Below are 6,850 nucleotides of genomic sequence, written 5' to 3'. Positions count from 1 at the left end.
GGGCTGGGCGTGGTATGCGTGCATCAAGCATGCTCGGGCTAGCCCAAGAGGCACCGAGGCCCCCTCGGGGTCAGGAATTGATACCACTACTGCAGGATGCTGCTAACGCGACACTACGACCAGAGACCCTTCGACGAAACTGTGTGCGATGCCATAATCGCAAATGGTGGTGTAAAAAACCGTCAAAAATGGTGCAAAACGTTTGCGATGGAGGATGCATCAAACACGGTTCAGATTTTAGTTACGTGTGCGATGCAGGGCATACGGTTCAGCTTAATTAACCGTTTGCGATGAGGAGGAACAAAAGAAACGGGCAGCCAGATGAAGGTGTGTGCGATGTACAGCATACGGTTCACTCGGATGAACTGCTTTTGATTAGGCAACACAAAAGAAACGGTCAGCCATATCAAAGGTGTGTGCGATTTATGACATGTGGTTCTCTCAGATGAACTGTTTGCGTTGAGACATGCGAACAGAAATGGTTCAAATGAATAAGATGTGTGTGATATGAGGCAAACAGGTCTGTAATCGGAAACGTGTGCGAAGACCGATAAGAATACAGACGATTACAGCTAACAAGCCGTGTGTGTTGTGAGCAAACGATTGCTAGTATACAATTGTGAGTGATTGATGAAAACATCACCGACGGGTTCCATTGTTTAGTTCGTGTGCGATGTGATTTTCTTTGTCCGCACACCATCTACGCTCTGTCTACAGAGCATCAACATATATACTTAAAAGGACAGCATTGCATAACCAAATTAAGCATACAATTGCACAAGTGACTACACACATAACATTTGCACACACCAAAGTAAGCAATTACATGCATACTAAAGTAGGAGAAATGAGGATCCAATCATCTACTTATTGTTGCGGTGACGCTTGCCATTGCTCTGCTTCCGGCTGGATCCCTGGCCGTTTTGGGGAAGGAGGCACTTCCTCATGTCAACGATCCGCTTGTACATGTCGTAGCTCGTGTATGCCTCCATGGCCGCGTACACGACATGAGCTTTATCGAGTTTCTCCATCCAGGCCGAGTGCCAGGCACGCTTGTCCTTGTTGCACGAATCCTTCATGTCTCTGTACTAGGGGTCGATGATGGCCTTGGCGAGGTGAACCAATGAGTCCTTCTCATGCTCCTTGCTACCCCAGATCTTGTATTGGCCCAGGATGTCGACGAGATTCTGGCAGGCGATGCCCGAATTCTCTAGCGCCTTTACATCGTTGGTGATGTCCACCTGAGCGAACATGTAGTGGGGGCTGTTGACAAACCTGGCGAAACGCTCGCAAGGCCTTGTGGCCAGGCAGTAGTGGTAGACGAGGACGTGGTGGCGCACACACATCTGGGCGACGGCGACCTTGGGACGAGACCCGGCACGAGCGCGGGTGTACTTGAGGTCGAACCCAACCACCTTGTACTTCTCCTTGGCAAGCAACAGCTCCATGATGTGGATGGAGTGCTCCACCCAGACTGGGTCGTTGGTGTACACCACCGAGAGGTCCATGAACCTTCTGTGGGTGTCCACCACGGCACGCCTGGTGAACTACTGCTCGTCGTCGGCAGCCGCTCGGAGCGCCATTGGAGCCGCGCAGGATACCCTCTTAGAATTTCTTGTGGTGGGTGTGCTTCTTGCAATGGTGGGGCGCGATCGAAAGGTTGAAGAGACACAAGGGTAGGTTAAATGGCCGCTGCAATAAATGGGGGCCGGCCGGCCTGTAATCGTCACGTCTTGTCACGATGTTCATAGCGGAGGATTCCAGTGCACGCTTGACAACACCGCGCCGCACGCGTGGGCTCGAAGAGGCGCCAAATGTATCGTCGGTGAGCCTGTTCCCGCACTACCACGCTGTTTACCGCACAAGCTTCCCGCCCGGCTAGTTTGGCCACGTGTTGGCTAGAAGAGGGACAAATCGTGGGCGTTTATCCGCAAAAAGCTTTGTAAAAACGAAGTGTGTGGAATGACTTCGGTCATAAGTTTACCCTTGGGTGATGAGGTCTAAGTTATACAGAAGGGTGATGATGGACACTCGAGTGCGATAATTAATTCTGCACTCTACAGTGCACACGGTGGAAGAAACCAACTGTGTGCAATAATGTCGAAGATCGCAGTCGAGTTAGCTATACAGATAGTGTGCTGTGAGATCGACAAGGTAAAATGATTCGAGAATAGTTAATAAAATCAGAGACAATTGCATATTAAGGTCAAAATAGTGCTAGCAATATAAGAGTCTCATACGATGCCATTTCAACGATTGAACCACAAAAGCTCGAAATGTTACAAGGTTCAAATTACAGAGTTATATGGCTCAAATTCAAAGATTACAAGGTTCAAACTGATATTAGAAATGAAATTCAGCTCATCAGCTGCAAACGCTGAAGCTGATCCGCTGAACATGGATATCACAGAGGTTCAAACTAATATCACCGCTTCTAAGTCTGGCTTCGAAACCTCACAATTTTTGCAAAGGGGTCAGCCACTGAGAAGTCATGTATGGGGTTGACACGATGATTTCCGATTACTCTATCATCTGAAGTTCCAAAATGAAATTCAGCATTTTTGGAGCCTACTCCATTCTGCCGCAGGCGCTGATCAACAGACCATTCATTTTTGCGAAATAAATGTAGGGCAAACCTCATTGCCTTCAGCACCCTTGCTCTGAGAACAAAGAACCTGGTGAATATAATCTCCGGTAAGGTCCCTCGGTAGGAGTTCAAAGTAATTTCTGAGAGATGCAGATCTAGGCATTGGACGTGATTGTTATATTGTATCACATTATCCACCACTGGGCCTAATCTTATCTGCAAAAGAAGAAAACGTGTTAGTGCCTACATGTAGTTTTGAACATTACTAGAGGCCTAGCTGTTTGGTTTGCAGGATTTGTAAAATGCACTAACATGCCATCTTTGATCTGACATGATTAACATGGGCATTTGATTACATTCTAGAAAAATGTAGCCTTCTTCACAAGAGGTTGGAGTGGATGAAAAGTTCCCTAAGAAAACTAGTACAGATGAATCCAAAGAGAAATGCTTATTGATTGTAACCATATGGATCAAGCAACCAATATGGGGGGGGGGCATGTATGTACTGAAATCCTCAAAAAGAACCTTCAGAAATCGTTGTACATTGTCATTGTAAACTTGGAAAAAGGTTTCACAAATTGAACTCCCTTATGGTTAACATTTAACAGGAAAGGAACATCGCCTCGATATATAGCTTCTCCAGGCACGGAAAGCATCTCAGGAAACTGACAACTTGCTCCAGGTCGGGGCCGATAGATTCTAGTGCCAAGAACTTCACTGTGCGCAGTTTCGGGGTCAAGCTTGTCGGAATCATTTTCTGAATGACAGACGAACAAACATCTTCAAAATTAGAAATAATGTTATTTGTAGAAAGAGAGGTAGAAGGCGGCTGTTGTACCTGAACGGGTGTGGATCCAATAACAAGTTCGGAGTATTTGTCAGATGAGTAGTGCACCACTGTCAATTTCGGCGCAGAAATGACATTGGTTCTTTGTTGGACCTTCTTGATCAACTACAAGTAATCTCTCAAGTGCAGGTGTGTCCTGGATGACCATACCGTGGTCCACCTTTTGTGATGTCTTCCTGCCGCACCAGCCACACACATAAATAGTCCGGAGAGTCATGGAGGTGATGTGGAAGGTACTCAACCCATTGGTCGCCTGAAGACGAAAGTATTCGAGTGCAGTACAGCCACGGAGCAGGTGCTCCATGTCACCGTTTGAGAGGCAAACGACGACGAGCTCGAGGTGCTTCAGTCGTGGTAGAATAAGAGCGGGTGCGTCATTAAGGGGCGGGAAATGGCAGTTCCTGAACTTGGCAACGCGCAACGTGGGCGCGAGGCGGAGTGCGGACGTTGGCAGCGACCGCATATGCCCATCATCAAAAGTGAGCTCCTCGAGCTGATCTAGGGCGGAGGATCGGAACCAGTCGTCAAGCTTGGCTCGGTCCTTGCCGTTGGAACGGAACTTGCCCATTCTAAGGCCTTTGGTTGGGCCAAGGTGACTCCCGAGGATCTTGGAGAACGCATCCAAGCTTTTGCGATAGCCATGGCAGAGCTCGTGGGTGTCAATGAGGTCGAGAGGGCCGGAGTTCCATAGGGGGCTCCACCGCCGGGAAAGGAGGGTTATCCGTGCCCCATATTTGATTGGGAGGAGGGAGATGATGACTCTCAACATATCATCAGGGAGGCTGCTGATTAAGTCTAGGCCTGCTGGAGTCGCTTGCGGTTCTAGCTCGCCCCGCCTCTGCTTGTTGGCAGCCCCGTTCTCCACCTCCGGAGTCTCCTTGTCAGCGGCGCTTTCTGATAGAAATGGGAGTACAGGGAATATTTAGTTAAAACAGGGCAATAGAAAAGTGTATTGGTAACTAGAAGTTATTAGGTAGGAATATAGTAAGAAAAGGGAATAAAAATTGGTTGCTTAAATACTACACAATTCATTTGACATTGCTGGGTAAGTTAACATATGCAGATAGTTGAAAAGAAAACTTACTTCAAATAAAGTCTGGATTGATGATTTTGTCGAGGAAGTTAGCATATATCTCATGACCGGGCCCTTCTATGTGCAGTGCAATTTTAGTGCGAGCTTTCAGTACATAAAACTTTGCAATTTCATTCCAAAATCCAGTGGCAAAATAGGAGTCACCACGTTCATCAAGTCTTACAGTAGCAACGATTGTAAAACCATGGTTTGTGTGCAGTATGACATCCGTGGAGGCTTGATCTATGTAAAGGGAAAAATTGTGCACTACATAATCTGTTGCATAGCGAGGGATGTCCTGCAGAAAATGTTAGGATTATTAAAGAAAATATGGTAACATGCAAATATGGGCCCAAATTGAAAGAACTGTACAACAATTGAAATCGAAGGACAAAAATCTATAATTAAACACATAGGGTAAACATGATGTCATGGAAAAATGAGAGTAATCGAAAGAACAATACATCATTAATTTGCCTAATATAGAAAGAAGAGGGGGAAATCCCCTTTGACGTATATGGTGCATGTGGCACCGTTTATCCAAATGTAACAATATTTAGAATATGTCCAGGAAAGTAGGCCATGCCAACCGATTTAGGGTGAGATTGAACATACCGTGCGCGTCCTCAAGTTATCTGGTACGATGAGATGGAATCTCTGGCGGCGGTCGCCAAGTCCTGAAGTGTCGGTGCACTGTACATTCTATGAATGAAAGAAAACCCTCAAATCAGCTCGAATAAAAATGAATTCATGGTGATTTCCACCGGGTGATTAAAGGAGGCAGATGAAGTGGGATAAGAGATGAGATAATATCTCGTTAAATTAGTTACCTCGTCGTCCATGAAAAGAACCCTCAGTACGGCAGATTCCCCAACCGAGCGGAGCTGGGTCGACCGCGAGCAGCGTTGAGAAAGTCGATGGCGATAGGCGGTGGCAAGCGGAAGTGGCGAAATACGGTGGGCTTTGCAGGCAGCCTGGCGGCGGCGGCAGGCATGGAGCTAAGTGTTTACCGCCACGATAGGCGGTGCCATGGCATATACGCGGAGGAGTTTGTGCAGGTGTGAATGGGGACCGTACCGGAGGGGATGGCGGGCGGGGTGAGGATTTTTGTGACGTGGGGATGGTGAGAGTTTTCTTTTTTCTTTTTTGAATTGGGTGGTGAGGGTTTTCTGTCCCACAAAGATTTTTGGGGGCGACGGTTTGCTAGAGCGAACCGTGTGTGATTGACGCAACAGGAAAAATGAAAGCCATTGCACACGGTTCCAATTTTGGGAACCGTGTGTGATTGACGTACTACCTCGATTTCCTGGTTTATTGGTCCCCTTTGAAATTTTTACCAAATTTTGACCAAATATTTAACATACTTAGACATAGATAATAAGCGTACATGTACATAAGCATAGTTCAACCATAAGTACATAGTTCAACCGTCATTAAGCATACTCAAGCGTACATAGTTTGATCCATCCCACATCTCATCTCACATGCGGTCGGCATGATCCTGAAGCGTCTCCAGGTACTCGGCGTACGCGCCGTGCGCCATCCTGTGAGAATACTTCTGCTTGAAGGAGCCAACAGCCCGTCCTCTTGCATGCGCCAGATCACTTAGATACGCGTCATGAAGCTTGTGGTTGCAAAATGGGCATCCATAGCCGTCGTTCCAGGTCCTAATACGCCTGTTATGCATTCCCGCATAAAGCTCCCTCAGGATTCGCCTCTTGTACCTCCTCTGGGCATCTTCATCCTCGCTGTCCACATCGTCAGACAACACCTATACAAATAGTAAAACAAATTTGGTATCAAATCACTGATTACATGCCGTGAAGTAGGATTAGGTATTTATGGCTATTTATTTATACATATCCAGAGATTATGGTTCGATTTTTAAGCACAGTCGTCTATGTACAGACCAATCTTGAAGAAAATAATGGCACAAACATATGTAGGTCATTCAAAATCAATTGTCAAGTCCTGGCTAGGAATTATTAGCACGAACACTAACCCTAGTCGGATTACTAGCAGAAATCATTTGCACACATGAAACAACTAATCACTTATCACCTGTACCATTCAAACAATCAATACACTACATGGATCTAACAAAACTTACTCAGATTTCATGGATTGGGAGAATATAACCACAAGATTTCTATTCCAAAAAGGGGGAGGCAGGAGTAACCAGAGAAACCCTATGATCTATTTGACACATAAATGGGTATAGATGACTAACGAGCTGTTCGTCATCATCGGAGTCGTCAACAGAGTGGTCGTCAGAGTCGTCGCCGGAGTGGTCGTCGGAGTCGGTGTGGAACTCCGCCTTCGACTGTGGAAGCTCGACGCCGTC

This window comes from Triticum aestivum, chromosome 1D (assembly GCF_018294505.1).
Source record: "Triticum aestivum cultivar Chinese Spring chromosome 1D, IWGSC CS RefSeq v2.1, whole genome shotgun sequence".
NCBI lineage: Eukaryota > Viridiplantae > Streptophyta > Magnoliopsida > Poales > Poaceae > Triticum > Triticum aestivum.
This window is presented reverse-complemented; position numbering follows the sequence as displayed.